General features: G+C 49.0%; 2 non-coding genes across 2 annotated transcripts; both read right to left on the bottom strand.

Moving 5' to 3' along the window:
* Positions 1–2,071: 2,071 nt before the first annotated feature.
* Positions 2,072–2,143, bottom strand: TRNAE-CUC (transfer RNA glutamic acid (anticodon CUC)). The gene has a single exon. It is a non-coding gene; the product is annotated as a tRNA-Glu (tRNA).
* A 12,522-nt stretch (positions 2,144–14,665) lies between these two features.
* TRNAP-AGG (transfer RNA proline (anticodon AGG)) lies at positions 14,666–14,737 on the bottom strand. Its single transcript has one exon. It is a non-coding gene; the product is annotated as a tRNA-Pro (tRNA).
* Positions 14,738–18,332: the final 3,595 nt, after the last annotated feature.

Raw genomic sequence — 18,332 nt, 5'->3', positions numbered from 1 at the left:
TTAAGTCCCTTTCCACAGTACGAGAATATTTATAGTTATAATGTGTATTAGAAAATGTTATCTGAATACGTTAAGGTTATGCAAGGTGAAAATAGTTTTATTTGCTTTTATCTGCCTTCTTCTGCATCTGAAGGGGCAGCTTATTCCTTTATCTTATTCTTGTTCTGTTTTTGTTAATCTATATTACCAACTAAACTTGATAAAACTCTTTTGTTCTAATTGTGATAATTCCTTAGAAAATGTACCTATTGTAAATCGAGAATCTATATCTGTGGGCTACTAAAGATATGTTCAATAGTTATAATGGGTCTAAATCAAGGGAACAGCATGAGTTTATGAGGAAATTCTTTTCTCCTTTATCTAACAAAAGCATTACAGATCATACTGTGCATGGTGCAACATGTCAAATTAATGCAGAGAAAAGAATTGTCATAGATTAATTGAATGAAAGGACAAGAGAAGATGAAGAAAGGGAAGAGAGAACAAATGCTGTCCATATTATTGGCTAAGGTGATGAGATTTTAAAGGAACCTCCAACTAAATTGAGTCTTGAATTGAATAAAAAAGTAGAATTATGTATGGTACGACAGCCAGAGGAAAATGTGACAGCCAAGAAATTAGTATGGAGTGAGTGTGAACACAGCTATTTAATAAAAGGAAATATTTTTTTACAAGGTAGAAGCTACCAGTAAAGGCAGGTATTATATATCTGGTAAATCTCCTTATTCCCAGTTACCACCTAATTAGGTAGGAAGTTGCTATGCTGCATTACTAATAAGTTAGATTCACCTCTCGACAAGTATATTGAATTAAGTTGATGAAGCACCAAGCAGATTGGTGATTATATTTTTGGAGCATTAATACAATTTATAGGAGTAGCACTGAATGATACAAAGATTAGACTATTGCCTATCTTAGTTGACAGGCTTCCTACAAACAGTGCATGTGCTTTAACAGTGAATAATAAAGAGATGCTTGCAATGTGGGCTATGATGATGCAAAACCATCTTGCGCTCCTTTGAAAGGAAGGTGGAGTTTGCAAAGTCATCAATGCTCGACAGTGCTATGCTTACATTCCTCACATAGATAATAAGCTTAATGGCTATATTGTTAATGTTATAAACATATTGCATGAATTAACTGAACTAGAAGAGACATGCTCCCGGGAAGGATTCAGATCATTTTTCAGATCTGTTGGTAACAGGTTTGTAAATATCGGACAATGGCTAGGTAGTGTAGTGTTTTGTAACTGCTATTAACACCAATTTTTGTCATACTAATCTGAATTGCATAGGTGCTTATTTTCTTGAAATGTTTCAAAGGAATTTCATCATCAAAGGAAATAACGTGGGAATAAGAAAAGGTCAGCAGCGAGAGAAAGAAAACAAAAGAGACTTGATGACAAAGTCAAGGGGATGCAAAGTGAGCTTTATGATCACATGAAGGATTTCTAGGACACCAAACAGAAGAAGCCAAAGTTAATGGATGATGTACTGCGATACAGAATTAGAATGATGATGAAATCTTCAGGTTGGGGTGGGGGGGAGATCAAGCGATAATTTTCGATTTATAAAAAGGATGCGCTATATGTGAGCTATTGCTGATATTTAACTCTGTATATTCTCTTTTATGTTGTTTTAAACGTCATCCTATGTCATTTGCTGTTATTACTGATTCTGCTTCAATAATAAATTTTAATAGTTTCACACTAGTCAGCACTAAAGGTTCTCAGTGAAAGTCTCCTGAATCTACTAAGCCAATCATCAGTCTGGTGAACCAGCAGCCACTCGCTCTGTCAGTGGCTTTCCTCTCAGTGTGGAATGTTGTTATAACTGGTGACACTTCAATTGAAGGAGAAATACATGTAATAAAACAGTTCCAATTTTCAAATTTAAAAAAATGTGTTCCACTACAATAAAAATAAAATCTTTCCCTGGCCAGAATCGAAACATACAAGTAAAAATAGTAAGCAAAGTAAAAAACACAAATACAAAGAAAACCACATTCATAAATATAAATTGACATTATATATATCTCCTCTAAAGAAGGTTTCAAGAAGAAAAATGATCCGTTCCCTGACCGGGAATCGAACCCGGGCCACGGCGGTGAGAGCGCCGAATCCTAACCACTAGACCATCAGGGAGCGTGGCTGCTTGTTCAAGCACATTAGATCTGCACAGTGTGGCTGAGTATGTTCCGGTTTTATTTTCGTTCATAGACTATAGTAGGAAGTAAACAGTAGTCTTTATGAAAGGAGGGCAGTAGCAACAGACAAAAGTGCACAGCATTGATACAAACTACGAGGAAAGCAGTGACTACCTTAAATAGGCTGAAATCTGTTGAGTTCACCGGCGCTGAGGACGTCTGACACCCTCACCACATACTGGAGACTGGAAACATCAGGAATCAATCACCATCAATAAAAAAAATAGACAGTGCAATTAAAAGGGTGATCAGAGCTTCTTCTCAGGGTTCCCTGCAGGAGGGCACCTCAGAGGTGTCCCAGGTACACACAGGTGTGTGTGTGTGTGTACACACACACACACACACACACACACACACACACACACACACACACACACACACACACACACACACACACACACACACACACACACACACACACACACACACACACACACACACACACACACACACACACACACACACACACACACACACACACACACACACACACACACACACACACACACACACACACACACACACACACACACACACACACACACACACACACACACACACACACACACACACACACACACACACACACACACACACACACACACACACACACACACACACACACACACACACACACACACACACACACACACACACACACACACACACACACACACACACACACACACACACACACACACACACACACACACACACACACACACACACACACACACACACACACACACACACACACACCCCCCCCCCCGCCCCCCCCCCCACACACACACACACCCCCCCCCCACACCTCCACACCCCACACCTCCCCTTCCTTAGGTGATGTGACTCGTGGCCCTATTTGTAGAGTGTTATAGACGGGACTACAAGTCCCAGCATGCACTGTAAACACCTGACCTGTGTTTGAAGTCATGCCTGGACCCAGGAAACATAAAAGCTGAGCTCTGATGGCGGTGGTGGGGAGTGCACGTCGGTGTCAGAGGTCCTTTTGATTTTACAATGTGTCTGTAAGTTGTAAACCATTTCCCGTAAATAGATGAAAAGTTTCACACTCGTATAAAATAAGTACTCGCTCAGAGCCTGCACCAACATTTAATGTATTTAGCGCGTAAACATACTAGTTTACATTCCCTTTATCTATCATGTAGTACTTTGATGTTTATCTCAGTAATAACCCCCTATTATACGTTTGCATTTTCCAGAACGTACACAGCAGCTTACAATGAAAAGGCACAAATACGTTCCAAAAGGTGTTGCACTTACACATCTTCCGTGATAGATTTGAAAAGGTTTATGATTCCATTAGTAAAGTTTTGAACATGTACGAGGTGTGGCCATAAATAAAAAGTATCAGCACGCTCTAAAATGAGTATAATTTTATAAATTGCATTTAAAAAACGTTTCCCACCGTCAAAATGTTTGCTTAGTTAAAAAAATAATAATTATGAGCCTCCCCGTCGGGGAATTGAACCCCGGTCTCCCGTGTGACAGGCGGGGATACTGACCACTATACTAACGAGGAACCGATGCATCTCGACCTGCTGGGCCGCTCCTCATGTGACCTTCAAGCCGCCTCTCCCCGATATGCTACTGGTTCGTGTCATTTATCAACTCCTTCACACCAACAGGGGGGGGGGCGAACATGTTGAACAAACACACACACACACACTCTCTCCCACGATACACACACACACACACACACACACTCCTCCCTCACACCTCACAGCAGCCCTCTCGCCTCCCAGCAGACGCTCTCAGCAGCATCACCTGCTGCCAGAGTCACCACAACCAGCTCCCAGGGCTGCTCCAGACGGGGCCCCGGCCTGGCTCTTCAGCCCAGGGGCCCCGGCTCTGTCTGATGATGGGGGATTGGGGCGGGGGCTGCACACAGGGGGGGACCCCCCTCCCAGCCGGAGGAGAGAGCTGGGTTGTAAAGATGAAGAGAGGAGGCAGGAAAAGCCCCGGCGTGTGAGGGTCTGAGACAGAGGCGCCTTCTACTGTAAGCAGAGGGGAAAAGGGAACAAGCATTTACAATGCAATGGTTTTGCGAAAACAACGGGGGCACACGGAGGCACAAGCAGGCAACAGGGGCACGAAAACGGAGGCACAAGCAGGCAACAGGGGCACACGGAGGCACAAGCAGGCAACAGGGTCACGAAAACAAGCACAAGCAGGCAAAAGGGTCACAAGCAGGAATTGTAATTTAGACGGGGCTGAAGTGGAGAACGGTCAGTAGGGAAGTAGTGCGGCTGGTGCAGTGGTACCAGGCCGAAAGGTGAGAGGGGCTGTCTGCACCCCAGTTTGGACAGTTTCCACTACCTAACAGGGATTGGTGGGAGGGGGGCGTACTTCTTGCTTGCTTTAGGGCTGTTACTTCGGGGACGCAGTGCACGCTCTTGCCTGCTGCCTGCTGCCACCGGGACACGACAACAGGCAGGGAGAGGACAGGCTGGGAGAGGGCAGGGAGGGGACAGGCTGGGAGATGGCAGGCTGGGAGAGGGCAGGGAGGGGACAGGCTGGGAGAGGGCAGGTTGGGAGAGGGCAGGCTGGAAGTGGACAAGCTGGGAGAGGACAGGCTGGGAAAGGTCATGGAGGGGACAGGCTGGGAGAGGGCAGGCTGGAAGTCGACAGGCTGGAAGAGGACAGGCTGGGAAAGGGCAGGGAGGGGACAGGGTGGGAGAGGGCAGGCTGGGAGTGGGCAGGCCGGGAGAGGACAGGCCGCGAGAGGACAGGCTGGGAGAGGGCCGGCTGGGAGAGGGCAGGCTGGGAGTGGGCAGGCTGGGAGAGGGCAGGGAGGGGACAGGCTGGGAGAGGGCAGGTTGGGAGAGGGCAGGCTGGAAGTGGACAAGCTGGGAGAGGACAGGCTGGGAAAGGTCATGGAGAGGACAGGCTGGGAGAGGGAAGGCTGGAAGTGGACAGGCTGGAAGAGGACAGGCTGGGAAAGGGCAGGGAGGGGATAGGCTGGGAGAGGGCAGGCTGGGAGTGGGCAGGCCGGGAGAGGACAGGCCGCGAGAGGACAGGCTGGGAGAGGGCAGGCTGGGAGAGGGCAGGCTGGGAGTGGGCAGGCTGCGAGAGGACAGGCTGCGAGAGGACAGGCTGGGAGAGGGCAGGCTGGGAGTGGGCAGGCTGTGAGAGGGCAAGCTGCGAGAGGACAGGCTGCGAGAGGACAGGCTGGGAGAGGGCAGGCTGGGAGAGGACAGGCTGGGAGAGGACAGGCTGGGAGAGGACAGGCTGCGAGAGGACAGGCTGGGAGAGGACAGGCTGCGAGAGGACAGGCTGGGAGAGGACAGGCTGGGAGAGGACAGGCTGGGAGAGGACAGGCTGGGAGAGGACAGGCTGGGAGAGGGCAGGCTGGGAGAGGGCAGGCTGGGAGAGGACAGGCTGGGAGAGGGCAGGCTGGGTGATGACAGGCTGGGAGAGGACAGGCTGGGAAGCAGAGAGGGTCTTACATGAGAAGTCTGCCAGCGCGGAGCTCTCCGGGGCGCAGAGCAGCAGCAGGGCCCAGCAGAGCAGGGCGGGGGGGCAGCAGGGGCTCGCAGAGGTGTCTCCTGGGGCAGCCGCTCAGGTCCACCATGGTGCGGCTCCGAGCCCCAAGCCTCTGGTGGTGGTGCTGCTGCGCTCGGTAGCCCATTTAACTTACCGGGCACTCTGGCGGGGGCTCCTTGCGATGGCGGCAATCTCTTGGGCACTTCTCCGGTCTCCCTCTTCAGCATGGGAGACCGGCAACGTCCTCCGCTTCTCCCGGGGCTCCCTCCAGGCCACTGGAGCCCCGCGTGGGCCGCCATACTTCTTCTCCTGGGCCGCCGTCCTGGCGGGGGCTCCTTGCGACGGTGGCAATCTCTTGGGCACTTCTCCGGTCTCCCTCTTCAGCATGGGAGACCGGCAACGTCCTCCGCTTCTCCCGGGGCTCCCTCCAGGCCACGGGAGCCCCGCATGGGCCGCCATACTTCTTCTCCTGGGCTGCCGTCTTCCTTCTTCCCCCGGGCTGCGGGGGGGGGGGGCGGGCACTTCCGGCCGGCCGCGCTAGGATTGGCCGGCCGGCTAGTCACTTCCGGGTCGCCGCGGGCAGCGCGGCGGCCAGCCTCAGCTACTGCAGGCGGGGAGTGAATTCACCGAGGGGTGGGCTCCCTCGAGGTGAAAAAAACAATAGCGGCAAGGTCCCTCGGCGCCTGCCAGGGGACAATTAAATAACAAATAAGCGAGGTGGGCACTCGCTAGGGCATAAAAGCGCTATGAAGTGCTCGGGGGAGAAATATAAGCACGTCCAGCGCTATGCAGGCACAAATAAAGCGCAATGGGGTTCGGGGCGTTCCCAAGAATTGGCTTTCGGCTGACGTAGCGTGACGTAGCCAAAAGCCAAAAATTCTCGGGAACGCCCCCGAATCTGGTCCGGCATTGACGGACAGGCCCGTCTTCCAATGGCTAGCCTCCATTTATGGAGCTAGCCAATAAAAGACGGGGCCGTTCCTGTCTCCCCTACTATACTCATTAGGTTTTCGCCTGCAGGAAAAATCTGCGCAGAGCGCAGCTTTCGCCAGGCAAAACCTAAAAAAGTGTAGAGTTTGCAAAAGTCCTTCGAGCCGGATTTGAACCAGCGACCTAAGGATGACAGACACTCCAACTGAGCTATCAAAGGCTCGAAGGTTGCAGAAGTATATGGCCTGGAAAATACCGTAGTTGTTCAAAGCAGCTTTCTGTTTCTAAGCACCAATTTAACGGCTTGATAAATCTGTGAAGCAGCCAGAAAGTTCATCTTATATGGAAAGTGGCTGAGTTGTGACTGAATTCGATTATATATTCACATTTATTCTTTTTAGAAGCCAAAAGTTAAAAATTAGTTATTTTATCTTGTATAAAGCGCTCAAACAAAATAGGTTTATAGGAGTTGGATTAGTGTTTTATTTGGGGTTTGTTTTAGTTATATTTGTTTATTTAGAGTGTTTCATGTTTGCTTTTGGCTATATTACTGTTGTGCGCGCTAATTTTTATTAATAGAAATCAAGCGCTATATGTGAGCTACTGCTAATATTGAACATTGCCTTCCATCCTGTTTAGACGTCATCCTATGTCATGTGATTTTATTGTTGATTCAGACACTAGTCAGCATAAAAAGGTCTTAGAGAGTCTGCTGAATGTACTAATCCAATGACAAATCTTGCTCCTTCTAGTTGTGTTAACATTGCATCAGTAAAACTGTATAATCAAGACTGTGAGAATGATCGAATCATAAATGGTGGTGGAAAATCACAGAATGTCTTCTATGTAGAAATGTTTCCTTTAGACGGTTTCCTATTTGTTTAAACGTGATGAATCATGTTTTTTTCCGTACAATGTATGAACTCCTCTGTCCACAGCACTGTATGAGTGTGTATTTCTCTCACAACAGAGAGACTCTACCCCTATTCTTAGATGCTAAATCTATGCCGGATTTTATTCTGAGCTGTACTGAGTTTTTTAATTATGGTTTATGCACTGCAAATTTACTGAGAATAGTCTGTATTTTTACTTTAAACTTAAATAAAGCATTTAAAGATCTGTTGCCTGTCATTCTTATGAGAATGTTGCAGAAGTGTTATGTGGGCCCAATTTGAAAAGTGACAGTTCCAATCGGGAAGCGCCAAAGTCTGAGCTGCGTTACTGCCTTACTCGCAGACTTGGGGCAGATTTACGACTACTGGCGCATCTCTGCTAATCAGCAGGGATGCGCCAGAAGAGTTGCGACGCATCTGCCCACCCGTGCGCCATCACTGATGCGCCACATTTATAATGCGGAGCACCGTGGCACACTGATGGGCAGATGTGTGTCGCATCCCCTGGCGGAAAGGCGGCGCATTGCTGGAGTCGCGACGCAGCACCAGCAATGCTCGTGGTACCCCTATTACCAACATGCTGCGTCAATCCTTATGCCTGCTTCAAGAAGGCGCAGGGTTTTGACGCAGTATGGCCGTAAAAGTGACTCAGTGAAATCTTGTAGATTTCACTCAGCCACTTATTGGAGGCGTTTCTGCATTGGAACGCCCCCCCCTGTGCCAGAATGCCCACATGTGGCTCAGGGCTTTACAACGTGACGCCTCTCCCTAGATGCGTCACATTGTAAATACCCCGCAGCATGGCGCTTGCTTTCCGCCACCACTGCGTCACAAAATTGACGCAACTGCGGTGCAAATGTGGCGTACTGGGCTTGTAAATCTGCCCCTTGGTACCCAACCTTGGGTAATCCCGTCCTCTCTGGGGATTACTTATCCCAACGCCTGGGGATAATTCAAGGTTGTGATCTCAGGCCTATATAATTTCCGGATACGTCATCTGGACTCTCAAGGGCAGGTAGTGAAATTGAGCACCAAATGGGGGGATGGATTACAGTTGGAATATGTGGTGGAAGATGGGGTCGAGATACTGAATAATTTGAACTGAGGAGCGAGAGAGGTCTGGATGAAATTCTGCCTATATCGACTGCAGCGGACACCAACAAAACTCAAGGAATTGAGCCGCACAGACGGTTTGTCACGCGGCGTGTTCAAACAAAGAGATTCAAATCAACATGACCTGAGGAAGTTATCTGTGTAGTGCTAAGAAGTTATTTGCATTGTCTAAATCGCGACCTCAACACAGATCTCAAAATAGACCAGCTACTGCTACAACACTACTACACGGATAGTCACTTGTTTCCTATCCTTGAGACACTTTGAATTATAAAAAGGTTTCCTTTTTCCCCCAGTCCTGATGAGGCCCAAAAAAAGAGCTGAAACGTGTTGACTCCACAATTTGGAGAAGCCCTGCAAAATTCTAAATGAATAGAAAAAGAAACTATTTACACATCCCTGTTGAGATAGAGGGTTAAAAAGTGTTCCTCGGTTGTGCAGTGTTCTGTATGGCCTGTAGTCTTCTGAGGAGCCGGGTGGAGATGCCGGATTAGAGGGTGTTGCAGTAGTAAACGGCAACTGGTGACAAGGGCCTGAGTGACGGTCTTTCTGGTGTTGAATGGGATCCATCTGAAGATTCTGCGGCACATGCAAAGTGTGTGGAAGCAGGTGGAGGTAACTGCGTTGACTTATCATTTCATGGTCAGTTTGCTGTTGAGGGTCATGCTGAGGTAGCGTGCGTGGTGGGTCAGTGTATGTGTAGGTCTGAGTTCTGCAGGTCACCAGCTGTGGTACCAAATGGAGGTGTTTTTCGCGAACATCACCCCCGCACTTGAGAGAGCTCCACTGGCTCCCCTTCCAGAAGGGATGCCAATTCACGGTCCTCATGCACGCATACAAAGCCCTCCATGATCTAGGACCTGCCTACATCACCCACCGACTGAACTTCCACAACCCCTCATGCACCTGAGCTCCTCTTCACTCACCCTCGCACACACCCCTGCACCCATCGTAGCTGCAGCTGTGCCCGCTCCTTCTCCTACATCGCTGCTAAGACCGGGAATGACCTTCCCATCCAGCTCCTTACTGCCCCCTCGCTGGCAGACTTCAGAAAGAGACTCAAGACCTGGCTCTTCGACAGAGACAAAGCGCCGAGACACCCCGAGGGGTGACACTGAAGCGCTTTACAAATGCTGTTGATTGATTGATCCTTTTAAACTACACGGCGGTCCCTAAAGTACCATTGCTTGGCAATCCCAAAATGGCTACCACTCTGCTTCTGCAGTCAGTCATGCTGGAACTATAAATATGATGACACCCCACTGCTATGTTGGATTTTATTTTGTTTAATGTTTCTACTTTTATTCTTTTATATTGGGTAAGCGTATGTGTTTTAACGTGAATGGATGAGTAGATGAATGCAAGAATGATTCAGTAGGTGGATGAATGGGTGCATGAGTGGTAGGATGAATGAAAGCGCAGATATATAATGAGCTATTGTGTTTTCCTATAGTCACCACTGGCTGAAGAGATGTTTTCAATTAAAAGAAATTCCTATTGGCATTGCCAATGCTTCTTTGCAATTGAGCACTGGAAGGGATGCTTTGGGTATCACATACATCCAGTCCTCCCCTCACCTCCCCAGCACACACGCTGTCTTTCTGCCTCCTCCACATGAGTGAACTCACACCCATACCCTCGTATGTATATCCGTTTTGTGCAATATGGAAAGTGTGCAACCTACTGTAGCAAACTGTTGTTTAAAAGTATACCCATGTACAGCTGCAGGATGTTACGTTGATTTTTCATCTACTTATATGTTAGGCACTGCAAACAAAGAACGAAATGCAATAAAAGATATTCAAACAAAAAAATGACCAGTGACCCCAAAAACTCAAAATCAAAAAACGATGTGATAGATGGGACCATAGTTGCCAAGGTGAACCCTTTTCAATTATCTTGGTATCATATTTGACTCTAACCCAAAGTGGGAGGACCACTTAAATCTCAGAAATTTTCAGGGGCTTCTGAAGCAATAATTAGGTTCACAGAAAAACTGGGTCATAGGCCTAATACAGAAGTGATTATGCTTTCTAAAAGGAAATGTCTTTCCGTTGGTTCTAATTGTAAGTTTTTAGAAACTGAACAATAAATGTTTTCATTCATTTAAAAAAAAAAAAAAAGTGAACTCACACCCAGAAGAGGAACAGTAGATTCTTTGCTTAAAAGTGAGCTGCAGTGTGTACAAGTCACACACAGTGAGCAGTTTCACACGGCTGTTTCACACGGCTGTTTCACACCTGCATTTAATGAGTGAACTTTACGCCTAGGAGTGAGAAGATGCTCCAGGTTGTGGACGTCACAAAACGTGGGACTGACTTCCCAGGTGTACGTCGGTTGCCCATTGAGTGTGATTGGGCACGTGGTGTGAGCTTGACACACAATTAGTGAGATTGTGCTTGAAGGCTGTCGCCCACTGTGTGTGATTGTGACTACAGTGTGGGAGAAACATCACAATTAGTGGTATAGTGCAACTGTGCATTCTGTGTGAAACTCACAAGTGGGGTTGTGCTGAAATGATACTTAATTGTGATAAACGTGAACATAATGAAATTGAGGGAGAAATGGGGGACAGGAGGTGTGGAGTTATGTAGCACGAGCAGAAAGAAGGAAAAACAATGAAATTGAAGGCTGTAGCCTGTTACAAGAAAGTAAAAAAGTTTAGTGTTACTAAAGACACGTCTCATATTTCAGGTTTCTAAAGTATGTCATAGGTATCTGTTGTGCAATCTACAAGGACCGAAGAAAAGGTATCTGCCGAAACACGGGATCGAACCAGGGACCTTAAGAACTTCAGTCTAACGCTCTCCCAACTGAGCTATTTCGGCCATTTCATTACATGCGTCGTAGCGTGACCTTTCAGTAAACATAACAGGCAGATCCACTGCAGCATCAGAGAAGCTGTAAGATTCATGTTCAGGAGCACAGGTCTCATCCCCAGGTTCACAGGTCTCATCCCAGGTTCACAGGTCTTATCCCCAGGTCTCACAGGTCTCATCGCAGGTTCACAGGTCTCCTCGCAGGTTCACTGGTCTCATCGCCATGTTCACAGGTCTCATCGCAGGTCTCATCCCAGGTTCACAGGTCTTATTCCCAGGTTCACAGGTCTCATCCCAGGTTCACAGGTCTCATCGCAGGTTCACAGGTCTCATCCCAGGTTCACAGGTCTCATCCCAGGTTCACTGGTCTCATCCACAGGTTCACAGGTCTCATCCACAGGTTCACAGGTCTCATCAACAGGTTCACAGGTCTAATCCCAGGTTCACAGGTCTCATCCCAGGTTCACAGGTCTCATCCACAGGTTCACAGGTCTCATCCCAGGTTCACAGGTCTCATCATCAGGTGCACAGGTCTCATCCCAGGTTCACAGTTCTCATCGCGAGGTGCACATGTCTCATACCAGGTTCACAGGTCTCATCGCCAGGTGCATAGGTCTCATCCCAGGTTCACAGGTCTCATCGCCAGGTTCACAGGTCTCATTCCAGGTTCACTGGCCTCATCCCAGGTTCACAGGTCTCAACCCAGGTTTACACATCTGATCCCAGGTTCACAGGTCTCGTCCCAGGTTCACTGGTCTCATCCCAGGTTCTCAGGTCTCATCCCAGGTTCACATGTCTCATCCCAGGTTCACAGGTCTCATCCTAGGTTCACATGTCTCATCCCAGGTTCACAGGTCTCATCCCAGGTTCACAGGTCTTGTCCCAGGTTCACAAGTTACATCGCCAGGTTCACAGGTCTCATCCCAGGTTCACAGGTCTCGTCCCAGGTTCACAGGTCTCGTCTCAGGTTCACTGGTCTCATCCCAGGTTTACAGGTCTCATCGCAGGGTCACATGTCTCATCCCAGGTTCACAGGTCTCATCCCAGGTTCACTGGTCACATTCCAGGTTTACAGGTCTCATGGCCAGGTTCACAGGTCTCGTCCCAGGTTCACTGGTCTCATCCCAGGTTCACAGGTCTCGTCCCAGGTTCACTGGTCCCATCCCAGGTTCACAGGTCTCATCCCAGGTTCACTGGTCTCATCCCAGGTTCACAGGTCTCATCCCAGGTTCACAGGTCTCATCCCAGGTTCACAGGTCTTGTCCCAGGTTCACTGGTCTCATCCCAGGTTCGCAGGTCTCATCCCAGGTTCACAGGTCTCATCCCAGGTTCACAGGTCTCATCACAGGTCTCATCAATAGGTTCACAGGTCTCATCGCCAGGGTCCCAGGTCTCATCCCAGGTTCACAGGTCTCATCCCAGGTTCACAGTTCTCATCAATAGGTTCACAGGTCTCGTCCCAGGTTCACTGGTCTCATCCCAGGTTCACAGGTCTCATCAACAGGTTCACAGGTCTCATCTCAGGTTCACAGGTCTCATCCCAGGTTCACAGGTCTCATCGCCAGGTTCCCAGGTATCATCCCAGGTTCACAGGTCTCATCCCAGGTTCACAGGTCTCATCCCAGGTTCACAGGTCTCATCGCCAGGTTCCCAGGTCTCATCCCAGGTTCACAGGTCTTATCCCAGGTTCGCAGGTCTCATCCCAGGTTCACAGTTCTCATCAATAGGTTCACAGGTCTCGTCCCAGGTTCACTGGTCTCATCCCAGGTTCACAGGTCTCATCAACAGGTTCACAGGTCTCATCTCAGGTTCACAGGTCTCATCCCAGGTTCACAGGTCTCATCGCCAGGTTCCCAGGTCTCATCCCAGGTTCACAGGTCTCATCCCAGGTTCACAGGTCTCATCCCAGGTTCACAGTTCTCGTCCCAGGTTCACAGGTCTCATCCCAGGTTCACAGGTCTCATCCCAGGTTCACAGGTCTCATCCCAGGTTCACAGTTCTCATCAATAGGTTCACAGGTCTCGTCCCAGGTTCACTGGTCTCATCCCAGGTTCACAGGTCTCATCAACAGGTTCACAGGTCTCATCTCAGGTTCACAGGTCTCATCCCAGGTTCACAGGTCTCATCGCCAGGTTCCCAGGTCTCATCCCAGGTTCACAGGTCTCATCGCCAGGTTCACAGTTCTCATCAATAGGTTCACAGGTCTCGTCCCAGGTTCACTGGTCTCATCCCAGGTTCACAGGTCTCATCAACAGGTTCACAGGTCTCATCTCAGGTTCACAGGTCTCATCCCAGGTTCACAGGTCTCATCCCAGGTTCAGGGGTCTCATCCCAGGTTCAGGGGTCTCATCCCAGGTGTCTCATCCCAGGTTCAGGGGTCCACCATCCTCTCTCATCAGCTGCACGTTGGTGAGGGGGTGGTCGCGAATTTTACTCCAATACCTGATGACCTAACAACAGTAGTTAAACCAAATATTCTCAGGATGGTGATTGGTCTTTCTATCGACGCTCTGTAAATCATCAGTTTGAATTGCACAAAATGCAGCTACACACTTTTCCAACCACATCCAGGGGTCAGGGCTGCAACGAAAAACACATGGGGGGGGGGCCTATTTACAAGCCCCGCCCCATTGCGTCATTTTCCCACGTTAAAACTGACGCAAAAGTGGCGCAATGGGTTTGTAAATAAGCCCCGGGGCCTTTGATGACCCCCGCAGAAGAAGTACTGCCCAGAGCAGCAGCCAAGCCTCCCCAGTCCCGGCTGCAGGGTCACTCACACCTTGTGAGAGGAGGAACCTCGGGATGCACCAATCAGAATGGACGAGGGCAGAGACCGTCCTAACTTCCCTCTGGACTCCTTTAGAGCGTCCCCCCCCTGCAGCTGGAGGGGTCTCAGCCCCGCTGCTGGTGTCCTCTCACACCTCTCAGTGTGTCTCACACTGCTGCCCCCTAGAGTGCATCCCCTGTTGTAACATTCAGCGCAGGTAACAGAAATGTATCCCTCCTGCTGCTGATGTGGCGCGTCGCTGCCCCCCCCCCCCTTCCCTCCAGCTGTTTCTGCAGCTGGCTCGGTGGTCCAGGGCAAAAATTCCTGCTTTGAGCGCGGCAGGTCTTGGGTTAAAATGCAAAACACGCTCAATGCTGTTTCAAAATCGTTTATCGAAATGTGACTTTCAACATAGTCAGGGGACACACAAAAGTGGGCTCGTCCGGGATTTGAACCCGGGACCTCTCGCACCCTAAGCGAGAATCATACCCCTAGACCAACGAGCCAGCTGATACAGGTGACATATGGAATGCAATATATCGTGTGTCCCGAAGCACCAGACTTCTATTGTGTGTTTTTACATCTTTGTAGCCTGTCCCCACCTTAGACACAGCCCGGGACTCCCAAAGGACAGAAGGACGCTCCATGGCGGGGTCTCCTGACTCCGATAGTACAAATACCTGCTTCCTTTTATTCAACACTGCAAAGAGAAAGGAAACATCCACCAAACACAGCTCCACACAGACTATTGTAGGAGAAGATCACACATTGCGTCTGTCAACTTTATAAAAGTTCAGTCCTTTTTTCACCTGGGCCTGAAGGGTTTTCCTTTGGAAAATATAAAATCGTACTGCTCCTACAGGGAACTTTCATCATAATCAATGGGCCCGCAGCAGAGGTGTTGCGTGTTTTTGAGCTGAATGAACAGAAGAGGGCCCCCGAATAAAAGGATTCCAGGAGAGGAGGGCAGGGAAAAAAAACTAGAACAAAAACAGGTATTACAATCATACATAGGTAAACATATCCTTCATTCCATATGTATCAACATTGTCCCAGTCCAAGATATTTGATTAACAGAATTATCTTTTATTATTAGATAAAACAGAAAATATGTTCATTGTACAATAATATCGTATTCTTGAAGTTCAATTCATGTGTTTACATAATTCATATACATAAGGGAGCCCCAAAACAATGATTATGTATAAATTTCATTCACACATACAAAGGCACCACACATCCTCACAAGCATCAAGCATACCATACACAACACAACGTCAATAACACAATTAAGACAAACAAAAACAATATACTTCACAAAACTACACTAACAACGTAACATCAGAGAAAAGTGCGCCGACGCGCGTTTCGGAGTAGGACCCGTGTTCACAGTTCCTTCGTCAGGGCGCAATGGATACAATTCTGAAGGGGCGAGACTTTCCTTAACAATTTGAATCATTCAAGTTGTTGCAGCAAAACAAAAGGGGCTCAATCTCAAAATTCAGTGAAAAGAAGTAAGTCATCTGTAGGGGACAATGAGATAATTTGAAAGCTATATACTCTTAGTACAAAGTTCAGAACTATAATGGTTGGCTGTGGATAAACCCAACACCAGAGCACAAAATAACTCCAGAATAGTGGGTGCTAAAAGAGTCAAGTGCAAGGGAAATATTGATGGAAAAAACATCAGGAAGGTATGTGTTGAAATTCATGAAATACCAAATATACCGTGCAAGCCAAAGCTCAAGTGAATAAACCTGTGTCACAATATAGTAGATATAGGGAAAAAAATAATAAAAACATACCAATTACTCCCTTGGAGTTTCAACATTACAGAGGTTTCAAGGATGTGGGGCTAATACTTTTAAATAGATGAGGTCTCTTGAAGACCATAACCTATGCACAGAGATCACTGGCATCCATAGATTGCCCAAACTGTGAACAAGGGAAAACTTTATTAAGCCAGTGTATGATGAAAACCATCAAAGTTCTACATATATTGCTAGCTAGACTGGAGGTCAATTGGTCATAAGACATAAGATAGACTAGTTATATGAGCAATAATCCTGACGTGTCTATGAGAATTCGGGCAGTACAGCCATACGTTAGGACAAGTGGGATGGATAGAGTGTGAGACATCCCTGCTAATGCGTCCGGCTGGAAGTTAGGGGCGAAGTACGGATCTCCCAGAACTTACTTGGAGAAGAAACAGCAAAGAAGTGACGAAGTAATGCGCCGATACAACTAATGGAGATATTAACATCAATCTGTCGTTCACAGTGCAGCACAGTCCTTGATTACTGCATATAACAAGAGTGACTGGGTGTGAGACATCCACACTAGTATATAAGACTAAATTACAGGAGCAGAGTCGGAGTTCCAAAATACTTACAGGGGAGAGCATCGATAATGCAGGATACCCAAGGTAAGTAGCGGTGGTGCAGACTTCCAGAACTTTAAATTTCAAACGGTCAAGTCGGGGGGTTTTGAGCTGAGCCTGATAAACACCCCATCACTCTGATAAAGACTAAAGACACTAACTGGTTGTGACGTCTTGGTATAACTCTAATGAGAGATAACGCCCGGTCAGGAATGGGTCAGATGGTGTTTGCTCCGGAGCAGGGTGAAAGGGCATCTGGGTTTATGGAGCACATACAAGTGCACTGTCCGCCCTCTCCGCCAGGGGGCGTCTACTTATCCAGGTGCAATGTCCGCCCTCTACGCCAGGGGGCGTCTACTTATCCAGGTGCAATGTCCGCCCTCTCCGCCAGGGGGCGTCTACTTATCCAGGTGCACTGTCCGCCCTCTCCGCCAGGGGGCATCTACTTATCCAGGTGCAATGTCCACGCTCTCTGCCAGGGGGCGTCTACTTATCCAGGTGCAATGTCCGCCCTCTCTGCCAGGGGGGGTTAACTTATCCAGACGCAATGCCCGCCCTCTCTGCCAGGGGGCGTCTACTTATCCAGGTGCAATGTCCACCCTCTCTGCCAGGGGGCGTCTACTTATCCAGGTGCAATGTCCGCCCTCTCTGCCAGGGGGCGTCTACTTATTCAGGTGCAATGTCCGCCCTCTCTGCCAGGGGGCGTCAACTTATCCAGGTGCAATGTCCGCCCTCTCTGCCAGGGGGCGTCAACTTATCCAGGTGCAATGTCCGCCCTCTCCGCCAGGGGGCGTCTACTTATCCAGGTGCAATGTCCGCCCTCTCTGCCAGGGGGCGTCTACTTATCCAGGTGCAATGTCCGCCCTCTCTGCCAGGGGGCGTCAACTTATCCAGGCGCAATGTCCGCCCTCTTTGCCAGGGGGCGTCTACTTATCCAGGTGCAATGTCCGCCCTCTCTGCCAGGGGGCGTCTACTTATCCAGGTGCAATGTCCGCCCTCTCTCCAGGGGGCGTCTACTTATCCAGGTGCAATGTCCGCCCTCTCTGCCAGGGGGCGTCTACTTATCCAGGTGCAATGTCCGCCCTCTCTGCCAGGGGGCGTCAACTTATCCAGGCGCAATGTCCGCCCTCTCTGCCAGGGGGCGTCAACGTATCCAGGAGCAATGTCCGCCCTCTCTGCCAGGGGGCGTCAACTTATCCAGGTGCAATGTTCGCCCTCTCTGCCAGGGGGCGTCAACTTATCCAGGTGCAATGTCTGCCCTCTTTGCCAGGGGGCATCTACTTATTCAGGGCAATGCCCGCCCTCTCTGCAAGGGGGCGTCTACTTAATCAGGTGCAATGTCCGCCCTCTCTGCCAGGGGGCGTTAACTTATCCAGGTGCAATGTCTGCCCTCTCTGCCAGGGGGCGTCTACTTATCCAGGTGCTATGTCCGCCCTCTCTGCCAGGGGGCGTCAACTTATCCAGGTGCAATGTCCACCCTCTCTGCCAGGGGGCGTCTACTTATCCAGGTGCAATGTCTGCCCTCTCTGCCAGGGGGCGTCTACTTATCCAGGTGCTATGTCCGCCCTCTCCGCCAGGGGGCGTCAACTTATCCAGGCGCAATGTCCGGCCTCTCTGCCAGGGGGCGTCTACTTATCCAGGTGCTATGTCCGCCCTCTCTGCCAGGGGGCATCTACTTATTCAGGTGCAATGTCCGCCCTCTCTGCCAGGGGGCGTCAACT

Source organism: Lissotriton helveticus, chromosome 1_2, assembly GCF_964261635.1.
Source record: "Lissotriton helveticus chromosome 1_2, aLisHel1.1, whole genome shotgun sequence".
Lineage (NCBI taxonomy): Eukaryota > Metazoa > Chordata > Amphibia > Caudata > Salamandridae > Lissotriton > Lissotriton helveticus.
This window is presented reverse-complemented; position numbering and strand designations above follow the sequence as displayed.